The sequence below is a fragment of the Pan paniscus genome, chromosome 6 (genome assembly GCF_029289425.2).
Source record: "Pan paniscus chromosome 6, NHGRI_mPanPan1-v2.0_pri, whole genome shotgun sequence".
NCBI lineage: Eukaryota > Metazoa > Chordata > Mammalia > Primates > Hominidae > Pan > Pan paniscus.
This window is the reverse complement of record NC_073255.2, coordinates 94,100,527-94,126,509: the sequence shown is the minus strand read 5'-3', so window position 1 is coordinate 94,126,509 and position 25,983 is coordinate 94,100,527. Positions and strand designations below refer to the sequence as shown.

Sequence of the window (25,983 nt, the reverse complement as noted above, 5' to 3'; positions counted from 1 at the left end):
ACCACTGCACTACAGCCTGGGCAACAGAGCGAGACTCCCTCTCAAAAAAAAAAAAAAAAAGAATGGCGTTGAGAAGGAGGTTGGAAGATACTGACTAACCAGAGGCTCACTGAAAACAGTTGTGTGCAGGAGAAAGGAAGAGCTACAAGCCTATGCACAAGATTCTTTCTGAGGGTCCACAGCTGGGGAGGCCCAGAAGGCAGGGAATTCCAGGACAGAAGGGGGCCGGAAGCCCTAACCGCCCAGTTTTCCTGTCACTCCCTGAGACTAGGTGTCATGCTTCTGCTTGTAGGTAGAAATAGCTCCTGATTGGAGGCCAAGAAAGGACCAGATTCTGCTAATCCACAAAATTTGGTGGTCAAGAACTTCACTAAAAGAAGAAGTGAAAGGATTTCCTTCCTGAAGGACCTGCACAGCTGGATTGCTTCCCTAAGACCAAAAAACCCTGGAGCCCTGCTTGCAGAGACCCAGCCCCCTCACTGCACTACCACAGGACACTGACGGCCTGAGGCTGGAGATGGACACACTCTGCCCACTTATTTGACCCCAACACTCACGGGGTCGGTTGGAATAGCCAGGAAACGTGTACATTCGGGGTCCCAAGAGACAGCATGTGGGCTGGGCACGGTGGCTCTCGCCTGTAATCCCAGCACTTTAGGAGGCTGAGGTGGGTGGATCACTTGAGGTCAGGAGTTCAAGACCAGCCTGGCCAACATGATGAAACCCTATCTCTGCTAAAAATACAAAAATTAGTCGGGCGTGGTGGGGCACCTGTAGTCCCGCTACTCAGGAGGCTGAGGCAGGAGAATCACTTGAACCCGGGAGGTGAAGGTTTCAGTGAGCCAAGATCATGGCACTGCACTCTAGCCTGGGCAACAGAGTGAGACTCTGTCTCAAAAAAAAAAAAAAAAAAAAAAAGAGAAATAGCATGTGGCAGGAAAGCCCTATGTGGTGGAGAGCTGCCGGACACTGGAGCCAGGATCCTGACTCTACCCTTTAGGAGGATATGAATTTGGACAGCACTTTCTTCCTCCATGCACTGGCACTAATGGTGCTTGCTTGCAACACCTTATTTTACTGTTGGGAGGCTCGAATGAGACAGAGTCACAGGAGCACTTTGTTTTTTGAGACAGGATTTCACTCTGTCATGTAATAACAGCTCACTGGCAGCCTCAATCTCTCCGGGCTCAATTGATCCTTCCACCTCAACCTCCTGAGTAGCTGGGACTATAGGTACATGCCACCACGCCCAGCTCATTTTTGCTTTTTTTTTTTTTTTTTGTAGAGATGAGGTTTTACCATGTTGCCCAGGTGGATCTTGAATCCCTGGGCTCAAGCCATCTGCCTGCCTTGGCCTCCCAAGATGCTGGGATTATAGGCGTGAACCACCACACCCGGCCAACACAGGAGCACTTTGCAAACCACAAAGCATTGCAGAACAATGAACAGTGAAATGACGGCGATGCCCCAGCCACCCAACCCCTCTGGGAATCAGCTTCTGTTCATCAGCTCAGGCCACAAAGGAAGTCTTTGGACAAGCTGGATAGTTAGTCACCCAGGGAGTCTAGAATCTTAGGGAAGGTAGAATCCCCAGGGAGCCCCAGGGGGAGGCAGGACACACCAAGGCAGACAAAGGCACTGAGAGGGGAGATAGGAAGATTCTCAACACCAACCCTGCCGCTGCATCCGGGAAGCATCTCTGCCCCCACAAGGCTTTTAACCTCGCCAGGAAGGCAAGGGGCACAGGACAGCCCACTTTGCTCATCCTCTCCTCCAGAATGTCTGAGAAATGCCTAGTGATTCCTGCCTCCCCTGCCCTCATCTCTCTCCCTGCCTTCTGCCACTATGGACCACAGCCCTAAAGAATGACTCCTCTCAAGGAATGGTCTCCTTAGGAACACAGTCCCCCGGAATATGCCAACTCCAATCGGAGGACATCCATGCGACATGAGAAGTTCTGACTATTTTGCAATTCTTTCTTTTCTTTTCTTTCTTTTTTTTTTTTTGGAGACAGGGTCTTGCTGTGTCGCCCAGGCTGGAGTGCAATGGCATGATCTCGGCTCACTGTAACCTCCCCATCCCAGCCTCCCAGGTCCAAACGATTCTCATGCCTCAGCCTCCCGAGTAGCTGGGACTACAGGCACACACCACCATACCTGGCTAATTTTTGTATTTTTAGTAGAGATGGGGTTTCGCCTTGTTGGCCAGTCTGGTCTCGAACTCCTGACCTCAAGTGATCCACTCGCCTCAGCCTCCCAAAGTGCTGGGATTACAGGCGTGAGCCACTGCACACAGCCATATTTTGTAGTTCTTGAGATACATGGGGAGATGCTGGACTGAGAGTTGATAGATGTAGATTCCTAGATTCTTTTTTCTTTCTTTCTTTTTTTTTTTTTTTTTTTGATACAAGGTCTTCCTCCATCGCCCAGGCTCGAGTGTAGTGGTGCTGTCTTGGCTCACTGCAGCCTCAATCTCCTGGGCTCAAGCTATCCTCCCACCTCAACCTCCTGAGTACATGGGAATACAGACACACACCACCATACCTGGCTAATTATTTGTATTTTTAGTAGATATCAGGTTTCACCATGTTGCCTAGGCTTGTCTTGAACTCCTGAGCTCAAGCAAACTGCCCACCTCGGCCTCACAAAGTGCTGCAATTACGGGATGGAGCCACCGCACCCAGCTGATAGACCTAGATTTTGATTCCAGTTCTGCTGCTTACTAGCTGAGAGGGGAAGTGGCTAATTCTCTCTAGGCCTTGGTTTGTCCATCTGTAAGATGGGCATAGTGATCCCCACCCTGTGTTCTGGCTGGACAGCATTGTCATGTCAAGAACTTCGCTGAGGACTGGGCGTGGTGGCTCATGCCTATAATCCCAACACTTTGGGAGGCTGAGGAAGGAGGATCACTTGAGCCTAGAAGTTTGAAGCCAGTCTGGGCAACATAGTCAGACTCCATCTCTACAAAAAATTTTAAAAATTAGCTGGGTGTGGTGGTGTGTGCCTGTAATCCCAGCTACTTGGGAGGCTGAGGTGGGAGGATGGCTTGAGCTGGGGAGGTCAAGGCTGCAGTAAGCTATGATTGTGTCACCCTACTCCAGCCTGGGTGACAGAGTGAGACCCTGTCTCAAAAAAAAGAAGACCCAGATCTTCAGGAAAGAAGAAAGGACATGATAAACAATAAATGTGAGTAAATATGAAAGACAATCTTTTTGCGCTTAATTTGTTTAAAATATATATGACAATTTAAGTCAAAAGTAAAAACGTTTGCCAGGTGCGGTGGCTCACGCCTGTAATCCCAGCACTGTGGGAGGCTGAGGCGGGGAGATCACGTGAGGTCAGGAGTTTGAGACCAACTTGGACCACATGGTGAAACCCCATCTCTACTAAAAATACAAAAATTAGTCAAGCGTGGTGGTGCATGCCTATAATCCCAGCCTGTGTGATCCTTTATGGGAGAGAGAGAGCATAAGGAAGTCTGCACTTGGATTCCTCCAGATTCCTATGACTATTTTTTTTTTCTTGAGACATAGTTTTGTTCTTGTCGCCCAGGCTGGTGTGCAATGGCATGATCTTGGCTCACTGCAACCTCTGCCTGGCAGGTTCAACTGATTCTCCTGCTTCAGCCTCCCGAGTAGCTGGGATTACAGGCACGTACCACCATGCCTGGCTAATTTTTGTATTTTTAGTAAAGATGGGGTTTCACCACGTTGTCCAAGGTGGTCTCAAACTCCTGACATCAGGCGATCTGCCCCCCTCGGCCTCCCACAGTGCAGGGATTACAGGTGTGAGCCACCGTGCCCGGCCACTATGACTTTTTCCTTTATGATCCAGCTGAGGTAGGATGTGGGACTCAACTCCAGAGGCAGGGAATCAAACTCTGGACCAGATTGAGGACTAGCTAAAACAGAAAAGAGGCAAAAGCACCTCTGCATGAGGCAGAGGTAAAGAGAACTTCTTGAGCTCAGGAGTTTGAGACCAGCCTAGGCAACATGGTGAAACCCTGTCTCTACCAAAAATGCAAAAATTAGCCAGGCATGGTGGAGTACCCCTGTGGTCCCAGAAAAAGAAAAAGAAAAAAGAATTAACCACCAATTCTTCACCAACTCTTCCAAAACGTAGAAGAGGAGAGAATATTTTCCAACTCATTCTATGAGGTCAGTATTACTCTGATACCAAAAACAAAGACATCACAAGAAAAGAAAAATACATAGCAATATCTCTTATAAAATAACTAGGAATAAATTTAACCAAGGAGGTGAAAGAACTATATACTGAAAACTGGCCAGGTGCCGTGGCTCACGCCTGTAATCCCAGCACTTTGGGAGGCCAAGACGGGCGGATCACGAGGTCAGGAGATCGAGACCATCCTGGATAACACGGTGAAACCCCGTCTCTACTAAAATACAAAAAAATTAGTCAGGTGTGGTGGCAGGCACCTGTAGTCCCAGCTACTCAGGAGGCTGAGGCAGGAGAACAGCGTGAACCCGGGAGGCGGAGCTTGCAATGAGCTGAGATCGCGCCACTGCACTCCAGCCTGGACGACAGAGCAAGACTCCGTCTCAAAAAAACAAACAAACACAACAACAACAAAAAAACTACAAAACGTTGTTGAAAGAAGTTAAGGAAGACCTAAATAAAGTTTTTAAAATCTCACATTCAGATGTTTCAGCTGTGGACCTCTCAAGAACTGCAAAATATGGCTGTGTGCAGTGGCTCACGCCTGTAATCCCAGCACTTTGGGAGGCCAAGGTGAGCAGATCACTTGAGGTCAGGAGTTCGAGACCAGACTGGCCAACATGTCAAAAAAACGTCTCTACTAAAAATACAAAAATTAGTCGGGTGTGGTGGTGTGTCCCTGTAGTCCCAGCTACTCGGGAGGCTGAGGCATGAGAATCGCTTGGACCTAGGAGGCTGGGAGGGGGAGGTTGCAGTGAGCTGAGATCATGCCACTGCACTCCAGCCTGGGCAACGGAGCAAGACCCTGTCTCCAACAACAACAACAAAACAAATTGCAAAATAGTCAGAACTTCTCATGTTGCATGGATGTCCTCCGATTGGAGTTGGCATATTCCGGGGGACTGTGTTCCTAAGGAGATGATGAGAGGAGTCATTCTTTAGGGCTGTGGTCCACAGTGGCAGAAAGCAGGGAGAGAGACGAGGGCAGGGGAGGCAGGAATCACTAGGCATTTCTCAGACATTCTGGAGAAGAGGATGAGCAAAGTGGGCTGTCCTGTGCACCTTGCCTTCCTGGCGAGGTTAAAAGCCTTGTGAGGGCAGAGATGCTTCCTGGATGCAGCGGCAGGGTTGGTGTTGAGAATCTTCCTATTTCCCCTCTCAGTGCCTTTGTCTGCCTTGGTGTGTCCTGCCTCCCCCTGGGGCTCCCTGGGGATTCTACCTTCCCTAAGATTCCAGACTCCCTGGGTGACTAACTATCCAGCTTGTCCAAAGACTTCCTTTGTGGCCTGAGCTGATGAACAGAAGCTGATTCTCAGGGGGGTTGGGTGGCTGGGGCATCGCCGTCATTTCACTGTTCATTGTTCTGCAGTGCTTTGAGGTTTGCAAAGTGCTCCTGTGTTGGCCGGGTGTGGTGGTTCACGCCTATAATCCCAGCATCTTGGGAGGCCAAGGCAGGCAGATGGCTTGAGCCCAGGGGTTCAAGATCCACCTGGGCAACATGGTAAAACCTCATCTCTACAAAAAAAAAAAAAAAAAAAAAAAAGCAAAAATGAGCTGGGCGTGGTGGCATGTGCCTATAGTCCCAGCTACTCAGGAGGTTGAGGTGGAAGGATCAATTGAGCCCGGAGAGATTGAGGCTGCCAGTGAGCTGTTATTACACAACAGAGTGAAATCCTGTCTCAAAAAACAAAGTGCTCCTGTGACTCTGTCTCATTCGAGCCTCCCAACAGTAAAATAAGGTGTTGCAAGCAAGCACCATTAGTGCCAGTGCATGGAGGAAGAAAGTGCTGTCCAAATTCATATCCTCCTAAAGGGTAGAGTCAGGGCCCTGGCTCCAGCGGTCGGCAGCTCTCTACCACACAGGGCTTTCCTGCCACGCACTCTCGCTGTCTCTCTCTCTTTTTTTTTTTTTTTTTTTTTTTGAGACAAAGTCTCACTCTGTTGCCCAGGCTAGAGTGCAGTGGCACGATCTCAGCTCACTGAAACCTCCACCTCCTCGGTTCAAGTGATTCTCCTGCCTCAGCCTCCTGAGTAGCGGGACTACAGGTGCGCCACCATGCCTGGCTAATTTTTGTATTTTTAGTAGAGATGGGGTTTCATCATGATGGCCAGGCTGGTCTTGAACTCCCAACCTCAAGTGATCCACCCACCTCGGCCTCCCAAAGTGCTGGGATTACAGGCGAGAGCCACCGTGCCCAGCCCACACGCTGTCTCTTGGGACCCCGAATGTACACGTTTCCTGGCTATTCCAACCGACCCTGTGAGTGTTGGGGTCAAATAAGTGGGCAGAGTGTGTCCATCTCCAGCCTCAGGCCGTCAGTGTCCTGTGGCAGTGCAGTGAGGGGGCTGGGTCTCTGCAAGCAGGGCTCCAGGGTTTTTTGGTCTTAGGGAAGCAATCCAGCTGTGCAGGTCCTTCAGGAAGGAAATCCTTTCACTTCTTCTTTTAGTGAAGTTCTTGACCACCAGATTTTGTGGATTAGCAGAATCTGGTCCTTTCTTGGCCGCCAATCAGGGGTTATTTTTTTTTTGTTTTTTGTTTTTTGCTTTTTTTTTTCAGACAGAGTTTTGCTCTTTGTTGCCCAGGCTGGAGCACAATGGCACGGTCTCGGCTCACCACAACCTCTGCCTCACGGGTTCAAGCAATTCTCCTGCCTCCACCTCCCATGTAGCTGGGATTACAGGCACCTGCCACCACGCCCCGTTAATTTTTGTATTTTTAGTAGAGACAGGGTTTCCCCATGTTGGCCAGGCTGTTCTCGAACTCCTGACCTCAGGCGATCCACCCGCCTCGGCCTCTCAAAGTGCTGGGATTACAGGCCTGAGCCACCATGCCCGGCTAATTTTGTATTTTTAGTAGAGACGGGGTTTCCCCATGTTGGTCAGGCTGGTCTCAAACTCTCGACCTCAGGTGATCTGCCTGCCTCGGCCTCCTAAAGTGCTGGGATTACAGGCCTGACCCACCGCGCCCTGCTCAGGAGTTATTTCTACAAGCAGAAGGATGACACCTAGTCTCAGGGCATGACAGGAAAAGCGGGTGGTTAGGGCTTCCTGCCCCCTTCTGTCCTGGAACTCCCTGTCTTCTGGGCCTCCCCAGCTGTGGACCAGCAGTGGTGCCGGCGTGGAGACGGGTGGGAAACTGCTGGTGTCCAATCTAGGTTTTGAAGTGTCAGACACCGATATTTGGGAACTCTGCAGAATTTGGAACGCTGAAGAAGGCGGCTGTGCACTACGATGGCTCTGGCCGCACCTTAGGATCAGCAGACATGCGCTTTGAGCGGAAGGCACACGCCCTGAAGGCCATGAAGCAGTACTACGGCACCCCTCTGGCTGGCCGCCCTGTGAACATTCAGCTTGTCACATCACAGATTGATACATAACAGACACCTGCACAGAGCGTAAACAGAGGTGGCATGACTAGAAACCGTGGCCCTGGAGGTTTTGGTGGTAACGGAGGCACCCGGGGAGGCACCCGTGGAGGCGACCGGGGAAGAGGCAGAGGCGCCGGCAGGAATTCAAAGCAGCAGCTTTTCGGCAGAGGAGATGGACGCCTATAATGCCAGAATGGACACCAGTTAAGCAGACCAGCAAATCCGCGTGCGCAACAGGACCCAGGCGGCTCCTCTCGCTCCATGGTGGGGAGGCCGTGGCTGGGGCTGTGCGGCCAATGATGGATTTGTTTCTTTTGTGTTTTAAAGTAGGATTTAAAAACTCGTGTAAAGATGTTTTTTCTTTCTTTCTTTGTTTTTAAATTCTGAAACAGAAAAAAAAAAATCCCACGCTCACGTGTTGAAAGTTTGAAATACCGGCCGGGCGCAGTGGCTCACGCCTGTAATCCCAGCACTTTGGGAGGCCGAGGCGGGCGGATCACAAGGTCAGGAGATCGAGATCATCCTGGCTAACACTGTGAAACCCCGTCTCTACTAAAAGTACAAAAAATTAGCTGGGCACGGTGGCGTGCACCTGTAGTCCCAGCTACTCTCGGGAGGCTGGGGCAGGACAATGGCGTGAACCCGGGAGGCAGAGCTTGCAGTGAGCCAAGATCACGCCACTGCACTCCAGCCTGGGCGACAGAGCGAGACTCCATCCCCAAAAAAAAGACTGAAATACTGTTAAGATGACAATAGTCCCCAGATGACCTACAGATTTAACACAACCCCTAGCAAAATCTCATGTGGTTTCTTTGCAGAAACCAGTTCTTTGACAAGCTGACTCTAAAATTCATATGGAAATTCAAAGGACCCAGATTTCAAAACTTAATACAAAACTACAATAATCAAGACAGCTTGATCCTGGCATACGGATGGACATATAGATCAATGGAATAGAATTGACAGTCTAGAAATAAACCCTCACATTTACAGTCAATTGATTTTTGACAAGAGTGCCAAGGCCATTCAATGGAGAAAGAAGTATATTCAACAGATGGTGCTAGAACAATTGAATATCCGCCCGCAAAAGAAAGAAGTGCAACTGCTACCACATACCATATACAAAAATTAACTTGGCTGGGCGCGCTGGCTCATGTCTGTAATCCTAGCACTTTGGAAGGCCGAGGTGGGAGGATTGCTTGAGGCTAAGAGTTCAAGACCAACCTGGCAAACATGGCGAGACTTCATCTATTTAAAAAAAAAAAATTAACTCAGCCGGGCGCGGTGGCTCACGCCTGTAATCCCAGCACTTTGGGAGGCCGAGGCGGACGGATCACGAGGTCAGGAGATCGAGACCATCCTGGCTCACACGGTGAAACCCTGTCTCTACTAAAAATACAAAAAATTAGCCAGGCGTGGTGGCGGGTGCCTGTAGTCCCAGCTACTGGGGAGGCTGAGGCAGGCGAATGATGTGAACCCAGGAGGCGGAGCTTGCAGCGAGCCGAGATCACGCCACTGCAGTCCAGCCAGGGCAACAGAGCAAGACTCCATCTCAAAAAAAAAAAAAACTCAGCATGGATCAAATACCTAAATGTAAGAGCCAAAACTATAAAATATAGGGAAGAAATATAGGGGTAAATTTGTTTCTCTGTTACCCAGGCTGGAGTGCCATGGCGTGACTGTAGTTCACTACAGCCCCCAACACCTGGGCTCAAGTGATCCTTCCACCTCAACCTCAGAAGTAGCTGAGACTACAGGTGTGCACCACCATGCCTGGCTAATTTTGTTTATTTTTTTATAGGAATGAGGTCTCACTATGTTGCCCAGACTTGTCTCAAACTCCTGGCCTCAAGTGATCCTTCTGCCTTGTGACACTTGAAATTTATTTCAAAATAATAAGGAGGCAATATGAAACATTAAAAAAAAAAATTGGGGCCAGGCAGGGTGGCTGCATGTGTAGTCTCAGCTACTGGGGAGGCTGAGATGGGAGAATCACTTGAGCCCAAGAGGTCGAGGCTGCAGTGACCCATGATCTCGCCACTTCACTCTAGCCTGGGCAACAGAGCAAGACCCTGTCTCAAAAAAAAAAAAAAGGAATCATAAGACTTTTGCTTAAGAATTGCTGGGCAGGCACAGTGGCTCACGCCTGTAATCCCAGCACTTTGGGAGGCCGAGGTGGGCAGATCACCTGAGGTCAGGAGTTCGAGACTAGCCTGGCCAACATGGTGAAACCCCGTCTCTACTAAAAAAAAAAACAAAAATTTGCTGGGCATGGTGGCATGTGCCTGTAATCCCAGCTACTGGGGAGGCTGAGGCATGAGAATCGCTTGAACTGGGGAGGCGGAGGTTGCAGTGAGTTGAGATCGTGCCATTGCACTCCAGCCTGGGCAACAAGAGCGAAACTCAGTCTCAAAAAAAAAACAAAGAATTGCTTAAGATATTTTTCAGATCCTGAATTCCAGCAAAACAGCTGATGCCAACCAGTTTGAAGACCCCCGCAGGGGAAGAGAATGAGCATGAGAACCCAGCTTCTTCATCTCCCTGTCCCGTGACTTCACCCTGCACACTTCCGCCCATCAACCACCTCCATGCTTCAGCCCACTCCAAAACTCTGAAAAACCCTAACTCCAAATTCCTGGGGGAGATGAATTTGAGGTTTCCTCCATCTCCTCGTTTGGTGGCCTTATGAAGAAACCTCCTTCTCTACTGCAACCTGGTGTATCTGTGTATTGACTTGCCGTGAATATCAGACGAAGGACCTATCTGCAGGTACTCTACATTGTTGGTGGCGATGTAAAATGGTCCAGTACCGTGGAAAAGCAGTTCCTCCAAACGTAAACATAGAATCACTAGGCTGGGCACGGTGGCTCATGCCTGTAATCCTAGCTCTTTGAGAGGCTGAGGTGGGTGGATCACTTGAGGTCAGGCGTTCAAGACCAGCCTGGCCAATATGGTGAAACCCCATGTCTACCAAAAATACAAAAAAAAAAAAAAAAAAAAAAAAAAAGTAGCTGAGCATGGTGGTGCATGCCTGTAATCCCAGTTACTGGGGAGGTTGAGGCAGGAGAACCGCTTGAACCTGGGAGGCAGAGGTTGCAGTGAGCTGAAATCGTGCCACTGCACTCCAGCCTGGGTGACAGAGTGAGAGTCTGTCTCAAAAAACAAACAAACCCAGAATCACTAGATGACCCAGTATATTAAGCATGTATCTTTATTTTCTGTATTTTGACTCTCTTTTGTTTTGTTTTGTTTTCGAGACAGAGTCTTGCTGTGTTGCCCAGGCTGGAGTGCAGTGGTGCGATCTTGGCTCCCTGCAACCTCTGCCTCCTGGGTTCAGGCTATCCTCATGCCTCAGCCTCTCTTGTAGCTGGGACTACAGGCACGCAACATCATGCTCAGCTAATTTTTGTATTTTTAGTAGAGATGGGGTTTCACCATGTTGGCCAGGTTCCTTGACCTCCTTGAACTTGAACTCCTGACCTCAGGTGATCTGCCTGCCTCAGCCTCCCAAAGTGCTGGGATTATAGGCATGAGCCACCATGCCTGGCTCATGGAAGGCCTGTATTTTGATTCTATTTTTTGACATGTGGGGCCTTGCTGGTGCTAGAGGAGGAAACTGACCCTCCCAGGGTTAGCTAATACCGAGAGATACCAAACAACTCATAGTTAGGAGTTTTTTAGGGTTTTGGAGTAGGCTGAAGTGTGGAGGTGGTTGATGGCTGGGGGTATACCTTTTTGTTTTGTTCTGATTTTTTATATTTTAGACACAGAGTAGCCAGGCGCAGTGGCTCACGCCTGTAATCCCAGCACTTTGGGAGGCTGAGGTGGGTGGATCACGAGGTCAGGAGATCGAGACCATCCTGGCTAACATGGTGAAACCCCGTCTCTACTAAAAATACAAAAAAATTAGCAGGGCGTGGTGGCGGGTGCCTGTAGTCCCAGCTACTCAGGAGGCTGAGGCAGGAGAATGGCATGAACCCGGGAAGTGGAGCTTGCAGTGAGCCAAGATCGGGCCACTGCACTCCAGCCTGGGCAACAGAACAAGACTCCATCTCAAAAAAAAAAAAAAATAGACAGAGTCTCACTCTGTTGTCCAGGCTGCAGTGTGATGGTGCGATCAGAGCTCACTACAGCTTTGAACTCCCAGGCTCAAGTGATCCTTCTGCTTCAGTCTCCCAAGTAGCTGGGACTACAGGCCTGTAACACCATACCTGGCTATTTCAAACAGTTTTTATAGAGGCAGGGTCTTGCTATGTTGCCCAGGCTGGTCTCAAACTCCTGGCCTCAAGAGATCTTCCTGCCTCAGCTTCCTGAATACCTGGGACTACAGGTGCATGCACCACCTCACTCACCTGTGATTGATTTTTAATAGAGATGGGGTCTTGCTATGTTGCCCAGACTGGTTTGAAACTCCTGAGCTCAAGCAATCCTCCCGCCTTGGCCTCCCAGAGTGTTGGGATTAAAGGTGTGAGCCACTGCCTCTGGCTTGTCTATTTGTTTTTAACAATCCTTTAAAAATACAAAAACAATCTTAACACTGTGGGCTGTACACTGTAGCCTACGAGTGGATTTGGTCTACAGGCTAGAGTTTTCCAATCCCTTATCCAGATGCTTCCAGCTGAGTCTTGGAAGGGGCTGCAGTCAGAGGCCATAGGCACCAACCTGCCCACAGGATCTCTTCCAATATGATTCCTCCCCAACTCCCAGCCTCAGTCATTGCAATAGGAGTCAATTTCTAGTGAAACTGTATTAGTCAAGGCTCTCAAACAGAGTGAATAGGATATACATACAGAGAGAGAAAAATAATCCTTTCATTATTTTAAAGGACTGGCTTAGGCTGGGCGCGGTGGCTCATGCTTGTAATCCCAGCACTTTGGGAGCTGAGGCAGGCAGATCACCTGAGGTCAGGAGTTCAAGACCAGCCTGGTCAACATGGAGAAACCCCGTCTCTACTAAAAATACAAAAAATTAGCTGGGTATAGTGGTGCATGCCTGTAATCCCAGCTACTCGGGAGGCTGAGGCAGGAGAATCACTTGAACCCGGGAGGTGGAGGTTGCAGTGAGCCGAGATCATGCCATTGCACTCCAGCCTGGGCAACAAGAGCGAAATTCCGTCTCAAAAAATAAATAAATAAGAATTGGTTTAGGCCAGGCGTGGTGGCTCATGCCAGCACTTTGGGAGGCCAAGGCAGGCGGATCGCCTGAGGTCAGGAGTTCAAGACCAGGCTGCCCAACATGGTGAAACCCCATCTCTACTAAAAATACAAAAATTAGCCAGGCATGGTGGTGGGCGCCTGTAATCCCAGCTACTCGGGAGACTGAGGCAGGAGAATCACTTGAATCTGAGAGGCGGAGGTTTCAGTGAGCTGAGATCATGCCATTGCACTCCAGCCTGGGCGACAAAAGTGAGATTCTGTCTCAAGAGAAAAAGAAAAAGAACTGGCTTCTGTAATTGCAGAGGCTGGCAAGTTCAAAATGTGTAGGGCAGGCTGGCAGGCTGGAGATCCAGGGAAGAGGTGGTGTTGCAGCCTCGTGTCTAAATTCTTCAGGCAGGCCAAGCAGGCTGGAAACCCAGCCAGGGTTTCTATGTTGCAGTGGAATCGAGGCCCAATTCCTTCTTCTTCAGGAAACCTCACTCTTTGACCTTAAAGCCTTCAAGTGATTGGATGAGACCTACCTGCTTTGTGGAGGGTCATCGTCTTTATTCAAAGTCTGCTGATTTAAATGTTCATCACAGCCAGGCACGGTGGCTCACGTTTGTAATCCCAGCACTTTGGGAGGCTGAGGCAGGAGGATCGCTTTGAGTTCAGGAGTTTGAGACCAGCCTGGGCAATATAGCGAGACCCTGTCTCTACAAAAAAAAATAAAATAAAGCCAGGCATGGTGGTGTGAGCCTGTAGTCCCAGCTACTTGGGAGGCTTAAGTGGGAGGATCACTTGAGTCTAGAAGGTTGAGGCTGCAGTGAGCTATGATCGCACCACTGCACTCCAGCCTGGGCGACAGAGCAAGACTCTGTCTCTAAAATAAAAATTAAAAAAGTTAATCATGTCTGAAAATTACCTTCATAGTAGCACCTAGACTGGTGTTAGCATCTAAACTGATGTCTAGACAGGCACCTTAGCATAGCCAAATTGTCAGAAAATTAGCTACAACATAGATCTTTTGTCTGTGCCTCAAAATCCAGGTTTAGCAGCCCTGGGGAGAGAAAAAGCTTTTGTTTTGTCTTTGAGACCCACCTCCCCGAGCTTCTTTTTTTTTTTTTTTTTTGAGACTGAGTCTCAGTCTGTCGTCTGTCGCCTAGGCTGGAGTGCTATAGTACGATCTTGGCTCACTGCAACCTCTGCCTCCCGGGTTCAAGTGATTCTCGTGCCTCAGCCTCCCAAGTAGCTGGGACCACAGGTGTATGCCACCACACCCGGCTAATTTTTTTTGTAATTTTAGTAGAGAAAGGGTTTTGCCATGTTGGCCAGGCTGGCCTTGGACTCCTGACCTCAAGTGATCAGCAGACCTTGGTGTCCCAAAGTTCTGGGATTATAGATATTAGCCACCGCGCCCAGCCTTTTCATTTTTTTTTTTTTTTTTTCTGTCTCCGAAGACTGGCCTCTTTCCAGGATGACTTTCAGTGAAATTTCCACTCCTTTCAGGGGAAACACAACTCCCACCCACACTGATAACAGACATTTCCTTCTTGCTGCATCAGGATGATGAGAATTGAAGTCTGGTTTAACCCTGTCCTTAACCTTCCCTGAGGCCCTGGATGGGTAGTTCTGTAGCTCCCGGCCTCTTGCTGACCACTGGACCAAAATACACAGAAGAATCCTATACAAGGTAAGCATTTGACGGATACCTCTTAGGTGGCCTCAGCTTTAGGAAGCTTTATTGGATCCAAAAATAGCTTTATTTCCCCAGGCCAGCCCTCCCCACATACCTTGCCTCCAGCTTAGTGTCACAGTGCCTGTATCTCTGTGCAAAGAGTGATATTGGGGTGTTTGCAGGCTGGACTCAGAGCTGAAAGTCTCCCTGCCAAGTAGTGAGCATTTCACTATTCACGGAGGTGCCCCAGGGGCCAGCAGAGAGATTTCCAGAACAGGAAACACCCCCTCAGAAGTGGAGATCAACAGTAACAACAATGTATATTTCTAAACAGAACAGTGACTCATATTAAACATCTGTTTCACAATAGGGCCTTATATGCAAAACAACTCTAAGTATAGAAGGAGCCAAGAAACCAAAGAATGAGGCAGACAAATCCAGTTTGTCATCACGGGGTGTTTCACTGGGGGAGCTATGGACAGAAGCATCGTCTTGGATGGCCACAAGGCAGGTAGATCTCCATGCTGTTACATCCCAGACTCAGGAACTACATACCATAAGGAAAGAATGCACATGCTCCAGAAGGAATGTGTAGGAATTTAAGGGCAGGATTTACAGTAAGTAGGAGTTCATCAAGGTTGATTTGATCCAAGTGTTACCAGAAAGGGGTCCCGATCCAGACCCCAACAGAGGGTTCTTGGATCTTGCGCCAGAAAGAATTCAGGGCAAGTTCATAAAGTAAAAGCAAGTTTATTAGGAAAGTAACGTGGTGAAGGACACAGCTACTCCACAGACAGGTTAGGAAGAGGAGGAATGTGTCCACCCTGGAGACAATACTTGTTTATATATAGCATAAGAAAAGATTATGGGGAGATGTGTTCTGCTACAAGGGTTTGTGATAAAGGATTAATTTTCTTACTTACTGTATTTCGCAAGAATCGAAATTATCATAGGAACGCTTCTGTTGTCCAGATATCGGGATATCAGGACACTCCTAAGTCTGGGTCTGTTTAGTAAACATTGTCAATCTGTTCCCTTAACTGTAAACATCTGGAGGCTAGGAATACCTCACTTTCTGGGAATGCGGCCCAGCAAGCCCCAGCCTCATTTTTCTTAGCCCTCACTCAAGATGGAGTCACTCTGGTTCTAACGCCTCTGGCATAAGGGCAGGATTAATGGTAAGTATGCGCTTTTATATAAGGAATGATAGATAAACTGGAAATCTTAGAGGCATTCTTGGAACCAGGGTTAATCAGAAGCCTAGCTTCCAAGATGGAGTTATTTCAGCCTCCACAACATCTCTCCAGATAGATGGGACTTCACAGATTTCCCCAAGAATCACGGATAGAATTGGTTTGACAAGTGTGTGATTACATAGACCACTTTATGGCTCCCATAGAGGCTGGCATGATGGTTTACGCCTACAATCCCAGCACTTTGGGAGGCTGAGGCAGGAGGATTGCTTGAACCCAGGAGTTCGAGACCAGCCTGGACAACATAGGAGACCCTGTCTTTATTTTGTTTGTTTGTTTGTTTTGTGTTTTTTGAGACAATCTCACTCTCACTGCCAGACTGGAGTGCAGTGGCACAATCAGCTCATTGCAGCCTCGACCTCCTGGTCTCAAGCAATCGTCCTACCTCAGCCTCCTGAGTGGTGGGGACTACAGGTGCTTATCACCACACATGGCTAATTTAAAAAAAGAAAATTTGGAGCTGGGTTTGGTGGCTCACACCCGTAATCCCAATACTTTGGGAGGCAGGCTAAGGCAGGTGGATCACCTGAGGTCGGAAGTTCAAGACCAGCCTGGCCAACATAGTGAAACCCCATCTCTACTGAAAATACAAAAATTAGCTGGGCATGGCGCTGTGCACCTGTAATCCCAGCTTCTCAGAAAGCTGAGGCGGGAGAATCACTTGAACCCGGAAGGTGGAGGTTACAGTGAGCCGAGATCATGCCATTGCACTCCAGCCTCAGTGACAGAGTGAGACTCTGTATCAAAAAAAAAAAAAAAAAAACTGTAGACAGGGTTTTATCATGTTGCCCAAGCTGCTCTCAAAGTCTTGAGCTCAAGCAATCCACCCATCTCAGCTTCCCAAAGTGCTGGGATTACAAGTATGTGCCACTGTGCCTGACCTAAACAAAAGTTTATATATATGTATATATACACACACACATATATATGTGTGTGTGTATATATATGTATGTGTGTGTCTATATATATATATATGTATGTATCTCAAAGAAATATATTTGTGGGTAAAATACTTTGATTTCTTTCAGGGCCTGCTATCTGTCATGCTGGTATCTCATTGCTAAAGAGTCTGTTTTGTCCGTCTTAAGGTTTCTCTTTTCATGTTCATGCTTGTTGGCTATACCTGAATTTCAAAGGGAGGTGGGTATAATGAGGCATGTCCAAACACCCCTTCCCATGATGGCCTGTACTAGTGTTTCAGGTTAACTTTGGAATGCCCTTGGCTGAAAGAGGAGTCCATTCTGTTGATGGGGGTGCTTAGAATTTTATTTTTGGTTTGCACAGCAACTATTCACACTTGACAACTCTTCAGATATTTTCAAACATGTTAGTCCCTGACTTTGGTTTTTTTTGTTCGTTTGGTTTTTTTGTTTGTTTTTTTGAGACAGAGTTTTGCTCTTGTTGCCCAGGCTAGAGTGTAGTGGCGTGATCTTGGCTCACTACAACCTCCGCCTCCCAGGCTCAAGCGATTCTCCTGCCTCAGCCTCCTGAGTAGCTGGAACTACAGGCACCCACCACCACGCCGGGCTAATTTTGTTTGTATTTTTAGTAGAGATGGGGTTGGCCAGGCTGGTCTTGAACTCCTGATCTCAGGTGATCCACCCACCTCGGCCTCCCAAAGTGCTGGGATTAGAGGCATGAGCCACCATGCCCAGCCAGTCCCTGACTTTTATATTCTGCAGGTGTCCAGCCATTCCTCATGTCACCTCTTTTCAAGTCCCCATCTCACCCATCTTAGCTCCTCCATGAACTTGATCTACCTATTCGGTGGTTTTCAACCCCGGTAGCACAATGGAATCACTCAGGGAGCTTTGACAAATGTAGATGCCTGAGAAAGCTTTAGGAGACTTCATGATTTTATTAAATACAAAGTGAAAAATGGTAATATAACAGTGGAAAATCTCAGAAGACACCACTTGAACCAAATGGTCAAGGTGAACATCTCCAGCAATGAGATATAATGCCATCATGAACCCTCTAATGTGATACACTAAAAAGGACACAGCTTGGAGGCTGAATACAGTAGCTCACACCTGTAATCCCAGCACTTTAGGAGGCTGAGGCAGGAGGATCACTTGAGCTCAGGAGTTTGAGATCAGCCTGGGCAACATAATGAGACCCTGTGTTTACAAAAATATAAAAATTAGCTGGGCACGGTGATGCATGCCTGTAATTCCAGCTACTTGGGAGGCTGAGGTGGGAAGATCACTTAAGCCCAGGAGGTCGAGGTTGCAGTGAGCTATGATTGCACCACTGTACTCCAGGCTGGGTGACAGAGTGAGACCCTGTCTCAAAAAATAAATAAAAAGGACACAACTGTACTATTACAGTCTCGTTGAGAAAAATGCATAGCCTCAATCTAACCACAAGAGAATATCAGACAAACCCAAATTGATGGGCATTCTACAAACTAACTGTCCAGTAGTCTTCAAAAGTGTCAAGACTGTGAAAGGGCAGGAATGTCTCAGTGCAGGCAGGAATGCCTCGGTGCCTCCAGCTGAGTAACGCTGACAGATGGCTGTAGACCTGGACAACATCTTGGCTACAACCTTAAGAGAAACCTTAAATCCAAACCATGTACCTAAGTGTACCTAAGTCATTTCTGAATCCCTGACCAAAAAAAGTATGTAAAATAATCAATGTTTATTATTGGTGTTTTTTTTTTCCTTTTAGAAACAGGGTCTCACTCTGTCACCCAGACTGGAGTGCAGTGGTGCAATCTTGGCTCACAGCAGCCTCAACATCCCAGGCTCAAGTGATCCTCCTACCTCAGCCTCCCTAGTAGCTGGGACTACAGGTATGCACCACCACACTTGGCTAATTTTAAAAAATTTTTTGTAGAAATGGATCTCACTATGTTGCCGAGGCTGGTTTGTTTTTTTTTTTCCACTCTGTCATCCAGGCTGGAATGCAGTGGGCCAATCTCAGCTCATTGCAACCTCCAGCCTCCCAGGCTCAAGCGATTCTCCTGCCTCAGCCTCCTGAGTAGCTGGGATTACAGGCACCCACCACCGCACCCGGCTAATTTTTGTATTTTTAGTAGAGAGGGGGTTTCACCATGTTGGCCAGGCTGGTCTTGGATTCCTGACCTCAGTTGATCCGCCCACTTCTGCCTCCCGAAGTGCTGGGATTACAGGCGTGAGCCACCGCACCCAGTTCACAGCTTCTTTTCTAAACCCCCCGAGTCTTTTCCTGCAGTGCCTTGCCTCTCCTTTCTGGGATTTGGTCATGGCTTTGTGACCAGAGGCTTAGCTATTTCATCTCCTAAGAGTTGGACCTTTTCTCTAGCCTGTTAGGATCCTGAATGTCTCCTCTCCCACCCCCAGATTTGGGCACACATTCTTGAAAATCAGGCCTTTTTTTTAGAGACAGGGTCTTGCTCCATCACCCAGGCTGGAGTGCAGTGGTGCGATCATGGCTCACTGCAGCCTCAACCTCCTGGGCTCCAGTGATCCTCCTGCCTCAGCCTCCTGAGTAGCTGGGACCACAGGCACACACCACCACCCCCAGCTATTTTTCATGTGTGGTAGAGACAGGGCCTTGCTAAGTTTCCCAGGCTGGTCTCCAATTCCCAGCCTCAAGCAATTCTCCTGCCGCAGTCTCCCAAAGCTCTGGGATGACAGGAGTGAGCCACAGTGTCTGGTGAAAATGAGAGCTTCTCCATCTTCATTTGAGATCCCAGTGGCAGCATTGAACGGGAGGATGGAGCCCTGCTGTCCATCCTTAGGTGTCCCGGTTTGCATCTGTCTGGTTGTTTCTGTTAGAGGGCTGGGCTTGTGGTCCCAAGGAGCCACACTGGCGGGCAGGGAGGTTACTCGAATTGTCTCAGACTAGAGAGAGCCAGAGGGGAAGTAGAAGTGACAGCCTTAGAGAGCACCACAGGTCAAACTGGTGAGCTGCATGTTGTCACCAAGAGCTGGCAATGGAAAAAGGACACGAATCCAGAAGGCAGCAGAGGCTGAAATAAAGAGAAGAGCCTGAGCCATGGTGGGAATGGAGGGAGGGCTAAACTGGCTGCTTTTACTTCCCCAAAGGGGCCGCCTCCAAGCCTGTGTTGTGCCATTCTCTCTGCTTAGATTGTCGTTTCTCCTTAAGATGCAGCTTTGAGGCCGGGCGCGGTGGCTCACACCTGTAATCCCAGCACTTTGGGAGGCTGAGGCAGGAGGATCCCTTGAGCCCACGACTTTGAAACCAGCCTGGGAAACATAGAGAGACCCTATCTCTATTTAAAAAAAAAAAAAGAAATCTTTGAGTACTAAGCTTTCTTTTTTTTTGAGAGAGAGAGAGAGATCTTGCTCTATGATCCAGGCTGAAGAGGGCAGTGGCACATTCTCTTCTTTTCTTTCTTTCTTTCTTTATATTTTTTTGAGACAGAGTCTCGCTCTGTCACCCAGACTGGAGTGCAGTGGCACGATCTTGGCTCATTGCAATCTCTGCCTCCTGGGTTCAAGTGATTCTTGCGCCTCAGCCTCCCAAGTAACTGGGACTACAGGCACGTGCCACCGTGACTGGCTGATTTTTTGTATTTTTAGTAGAGATGGGGTTTCACCATGTTGTCCGGGCTGGTCTCGAACTCCTGACCTCAGGTGATCCACCTGCCTCGGCCTCCCAAAGTACTGGGATTACAGGTGTGAGCCACCACACCCGGCCTTCTTTTATTTATTTTATTTTATTTTATTTTGAGACAGGTTCTCACTCTGTCACCCAGTCTGGGGTGCAGTGGTGCAATCATATAGCTCACTGCATCCTCCAACTCCTAGCCTCAAGAGATCCTCCCACCTCTGCCTCCTGAGTAGCTAGGACTACAGGTGTGCACCATCATGCCCAGCTAAGTTTTTACAATTTTTTGTAGAGACAGGATATCATGATGTTGCCCAGGCTGGTCACAAACTACTGGGCTCAAGTGATCCTCCCGTCTCAGCCTCCCAAAGTGTCAGGATTACAGGCATGAGCATCTGGCCTGGATGGACTTTTGAATGATCCACTGGCCAGCCTGAAAATAAGCCCACTCTGCCAGGTGAGTAGTTTTGTAGGACAGTGGGATCCAAATGGATCTTGGCAGTGAAAACAGTGGTGTGAAACTGGTAAGATGAATTTTAACAGAGGCCAGGCACAGTGGCTCACGCCTGTAATCCCAGCACTTTGGGAGGCCGAGGCGGGTGAATCACCTGAGGTCAGGAGTTTGAGACCAGCCTGGCCAACATGGCAAAATCCCGTCTCAACCAAAAATATAAAAATTGGCCGGGCGTAGTGGTGCACTCCTATAATCCCAGCCACTCAGGAGGCTGAGGCAGAAGAATCACTTGAACCCAGGAGGGAGAGTTTGCAGTGAGCCGAGATCGCACCACTGCACTCCAGCCTGGTTGACAGAGTGAGACCCTGTCTCAAAAAAGAGAAAAAAAAGAATTTTAACAGGGAGGTTTGTAAACACCTAAACCTAAGCCCATAAGCCCAGTAGACTACTTGGTAATTATAGCTTAACTGTAACCCACATAAGACAATTCAGGACTTTGGTTGATTATAAAAGGGACTTCTAAATTCTCGGTGCTTTAGGAGGCTGAGGCAGGAAGATTGTTTGAGCCCAGGAGTTTGAGACCAGACTGGGCAACATAGCAAGACCCCATCTCTAAAAGAAAAACACTGTGTATAACTGGCCCATATAGTTCAAACTTGTGTTGTTTAAAGACCAATTGTAATTTCATACAGTTTCAAAGAAAAGACTCCACCCACTGTTGGCTAAGTGTGTCGGGTTGGGATATTTTCTTCCAGCAACTCCTTGTAGTAGGCAAGCTTTGCACACCTTGTATTTCCACTTGTGACTCAGACTCTGCGTCCCAGACTCTGGGACTCTCTGTGAAAAGGTATTTGCCAGTATTTAACAAGGAAGAGATAAATTGAGGCCAGGTGGAATGGCTTACACCTGTAATCCCAGCACTTTGGGAGGCTGAGGCAGGAGGATCACTTAAAGCCAGGAGTTGGAGACCAGCCTGGGCAACGTAGCAAGACCCCATCTCTAAAAAAAAAAAAAATTTTTTTTTTTTAAAGACAGAGATAAATCAAAAGTTGGGTTGTCAGTAGACTTGTGATTTACCAGAGAGCTGATCTTGGGACTATCTAGCAAGAAAGGAACATTTTGTACAAAAATTAGCCAGGCTTGGAGGCATGTGCCTGTAATCCCAGCCACTTAGGAGGCTGAGACAGGAGAGTCGCTTGAACCTGGGAGGTTGCAGTGAGCCGAGATCGTGCCACTGCACTCTAGCCTGGGCGACAGAGTAAGACTCCATCTCGAAAAGAAAAGAAAAGAAAAGAAAAGAAAAGAAAACATTTTGGTCTGGGGAGTTTTCAAGGGATTGAGGTAGGAGTGTGTGTACATGTATATGTGTGTGTGTTTAGCAATTCAGCTGCAGCTGGAAAGAGGCAGAGGAAGTTATGTCAAAATGTATAGAAGAAGTTGTGGTTGCAGGACTATGGCTGAGGGTCTGTTTCTCTGGAAGGCATGGGGTACATTGACCTTGGTTGGCAGCAATATCTCAGAGTGGAACTCTCCTAAGTCAGCGTGTGCTCACTGTGATTGAAGGCTTGCAATCGCTGAGAAATAGCCATGTCTTGTCAGCACCAGGCCATGGGAATGGAAGAATATTTGCCCTAAAGTTGCTAATGTTCACCCAATGAAGATGATTTTTAATTTAGTTATCATTTATTGTATTTATTTTGAAATTTTAAAAAATAAGTTAAATGACTTTTTTCTTTTTTTTGTCTGAGACAGAGTCTCATTCTGTCACCCAGGCTTTAGCATAGTGGCGCGATCTCAGCTCACTGCAACCTCCGCCTCCCGGGTTCAAACGATTCTCCTGCCTCAGCCCCCCAAGTAGCTGGGATTACAGATGCATACCACCACACCCAGCTAGTTTTTGTATTTTTAGTAGAGACAGTGTTTCTCCATGTTGGCCAGGCTGGTCTCAAACTCCTGACCTCAGGCGATCCACCTGCCTCAGCGTCCTAAAGTGCTGGGATGACAGGCGTGAGCCACCATACCTGGCCTTAAGTTACTTTTTTTTTGTTAATTTAACTTAAATTTTTTTCATTATTTTACTTTAAGTTCTAGGGTACATGTGCACAACGTGCAGGTTTGTTACATATGTATACATGTGCCATGTTGGTGTGCTGCACCTGTTAACTCATCAGTTACATTAGGTATATCTCCTAATGCTGTCCCTACCCCCTCCCCCACCCCCCCTTAAATTACTTTTTATTTCAACTTTCATTTTAGATTCAGAGGTGCATGGGCAGGTTTGTTACATGGGTATACTTCCGGATGCTAAGGTTTGGGTTATGAATGATCCCATCACCCAGGTAGTGAACGACCAATAGGTGGTTCTTCAGTCCTTGCCTCCCTCCCTCCCCACTCCAGTAGTCCCCAATGTCTATCGCTCCCATCTTTTTTTTTTTTTTTTGAGACAGAGTCTTTCTTTGTTGCTCAGGCTGGAGTGCAGCATCGTGATCTCGGTTCACTGACGGCTCTGCCTTCTGGGCTCAAGCAATTTATCCTGCCTCAGCCTCTGGAGTAGCTGGGATTACAGGTGCCCACCACTACGTCTGGCTAATTATTGTATTTTTAGTAGAGATGGGGTTTCACCATGTTGGCCAGGCTGGTTTTGAACTCCTGACCTCAAGTGATCCACTCACTTCGACCTCCCAAAGTGCTGGGATTACAGACGTGAGTCACTGTGCCCGGCCTATCGTTCCCATCTTTGTGTCCATGTATACCCAGTGCTTAGCTCCCTTTTCTAAGAAAGAACATGCGGTATTTAATTTTTTGTTTCTGCATCAGTTTGCTTAGGCTAATGGCCTCCAGATGCATCCTTATGACTGCAAATGACATTGTTTCATTCTTTTTTATGGCTGCATAGTATTCCATAGTATATATGGACCACATTTTCTTTTTTTTGTTGTTTTATTTATTTATTCGTTGAGACGGAGTTTTACTCTTGTTGCCCAGGTGGAGTGCAATGCCACGATCTGGCTCACCGCCACCTCCGCCTCCTGGATTGAAGTGATTCTCCTGCCTCAGCCTCTGAGTAGCTGGGATTACAGGCACACACCACCATGCCCAGCTAATTTTGTATTTTTAGTAGACACAGGGTTTCTCCATGTTGGTCAGGCTGGTCTCGAACTCCCAACCCCAGGTGATCCCCCCGCCTCGGCCTCCCAAAGTGCTGGGATTACAGGCGTGAGCCACCACGCCTGGCTGGGCCACATTTTCTTTGTCCAGTCCACCGTTGATGGGCACCTAGGTTGATTCTGATTATCATTTATTTTAATAACTACTGTGCATAGATAATGTCCCAGGCTCTCTGGGAAGTACAAAGATGATTCAGATTTAGGATCTACCCCAATAACCTTGACATCTGTTCATATTTTTGGGGGTGATAGGGGAGGTTTGAGATAGGATCTCCCTCGGTCACCAAGGCTGGAATGCAGTGGTGCAATCACAGCTCACTGAAGCCTTGAGCTTCTGGGCTCAAGCAGTCCTCCCGCCTCAGCCTCCTGAGTAGCTGGGACTACAGGCGTGCAACCACCATACCGGGCTAATTTTTTTTTTTTTTTTTTTTTTTTGTAGGGACAGGGTTTCAGCATGTTGCCCAGGCTGGTCTTGAACTCCTAGGCTCAAGCAATTCTCCCGTCTCGGCCTCTCAAAGTGCTGGGATTACAGGCGTGAGCCACCATGCCAGGCAGATAATTCTTCATGTGATTCTCCCACATAAAGGGTTACCATAGTAGTATACCAAGGGGCAGGGCTGATGCTCCTTTTATAGGGAAGAGCAGCAAATATTTGGAATGATGAGGCAACAGACCACAGTCCACCCTTTTGGTGAGTGCTTTGCTTCCCGCCCTACACGTGAAAATACAGTCATTCCCCTCTTCAGGGAAAATACCCCAAATCCTACCCAGTCATAGCATGAGGCTCAAAGTCTAGGATCTCATGATAGTCTCCATTTCAGATCAGTTTTGGCTATCCTTGATCCATGGAGCAGTGAACTAAACAGGCAAGTTATCTGATCTCCTCTCCAGTATTTACCAACATACAATAGTGAAGCAGAAAGGGTTAGCCCTGCTGGTCACTCCCACTTGTATACAGGAAGGGTGGAATGCAGGAGCCAACTGGCCCATAGCAGTTCTAAAAGGCATATGCTGGCCCGGCACAGTGGCTCATGCCTGCAATCCCAGCACTTTGGGAAGCCAAGGTAGGAGGATCACTTGAGCCCAGGAGTTTGAGACCAGCCTGGGCAACATAGCAAGATCCCATCTCTTAAAAAAAAAAAAAGGGCATATGCCCTGGGCATCCCTTGCCAAAGCTCCCTACCTGGGAATGGGGAAAATTTATTGACTAGGTCTTGATCTGTCCCTGGAAGTGGCTCCCTGATCCCTTGTTCTTTCTTTTTTTCTTTTTTTTTTTCTGAGATGGAGTCTCGCTCTGTCACCCAGGCTGGAGTGCAGTAGGACGATCTCGGCTCACTGAAACTTCCGCCTCCCGGGTTCAAGCGATTCTCCTGCCTCAGCCTCCCGAGTAGCTGGGACTACAGGTGCCTGCCACCACGCCCAGCTAGTTTTTGTATTTTTAGTAGAGATGGGGTTTCGCCATGTTGGTCAGGCTGGTCTCGAACTCCTGGGTTCAAGTGATCCTCCTACCTTGGCTTGACCTGAAGCGATCTGCCCACCCTCAGCCTCCCAAAGTGCTGGGATTACAGGCATGAGCCACCGTGCCCGGCCAGGTCCCTTGTTCTTGATGGCTCTCTCCAGTCCACCCACTGGGAGGCTCATTAAACTCAATGGCCGTATCTGAGGTCACCATTGCCTGTATGTTCTCCAGGGAGCTGAGTGGCTTTCTCACCTTGCTTCCTGCTGTGGAATATTGGCAAGTCAAAGAGTCATTTTAAGTATTGAAATGGTCACTGTTTCTTGGAGTTCAGATGAATGTTTCTTTGGGTGATACACATTTCCCAAAAATTTAGATGGCTTTGGGATAGGTATGGTGGTTCACATCTGTAATTCCAACACGTTGGGAGGCCAAGGAGGGAGGATGACTTGAGCCCAGGAGGGCAAGACCAGCTTGGGCAAGATAGCAAGACCCCATATCTCTAAAAAAAAAAGAAAGTTTTTTTAAATTAGCTGGGTGTGGTGATGCATACCTATAGTCCCAGCTACTTGGGAGGCTGAGGTGGGAGTATCACTTGAGCCTGGGAGGCTCATGCTGCAGTGAGCCATGATTGCGCCACTGTACTCTAGCCTGGGCAACAGAACAAGAAGACCGTGTCTCAAAAAAAATTTTTGTTGGTTTCACAAATATGTGGTTCTGGCCAGCTCTAAGTT

At 48.1% G+C, this 25,983-nt stretch overlaps 1 pseudogene; it reads left to right on the top strand.

Moving 5' to 3' along the window:
- Positions 1–1,462: 1,462 nt before the first annotated feature.
- LOC100995804 (THO complex subunit 4-like) lies at positions 1,463–8,429 on the top strand (annotated as a pseudogene).
- The last annotated feature ends 17,554 nt before the right edge of the window (positions 8,430–25,983 follow it).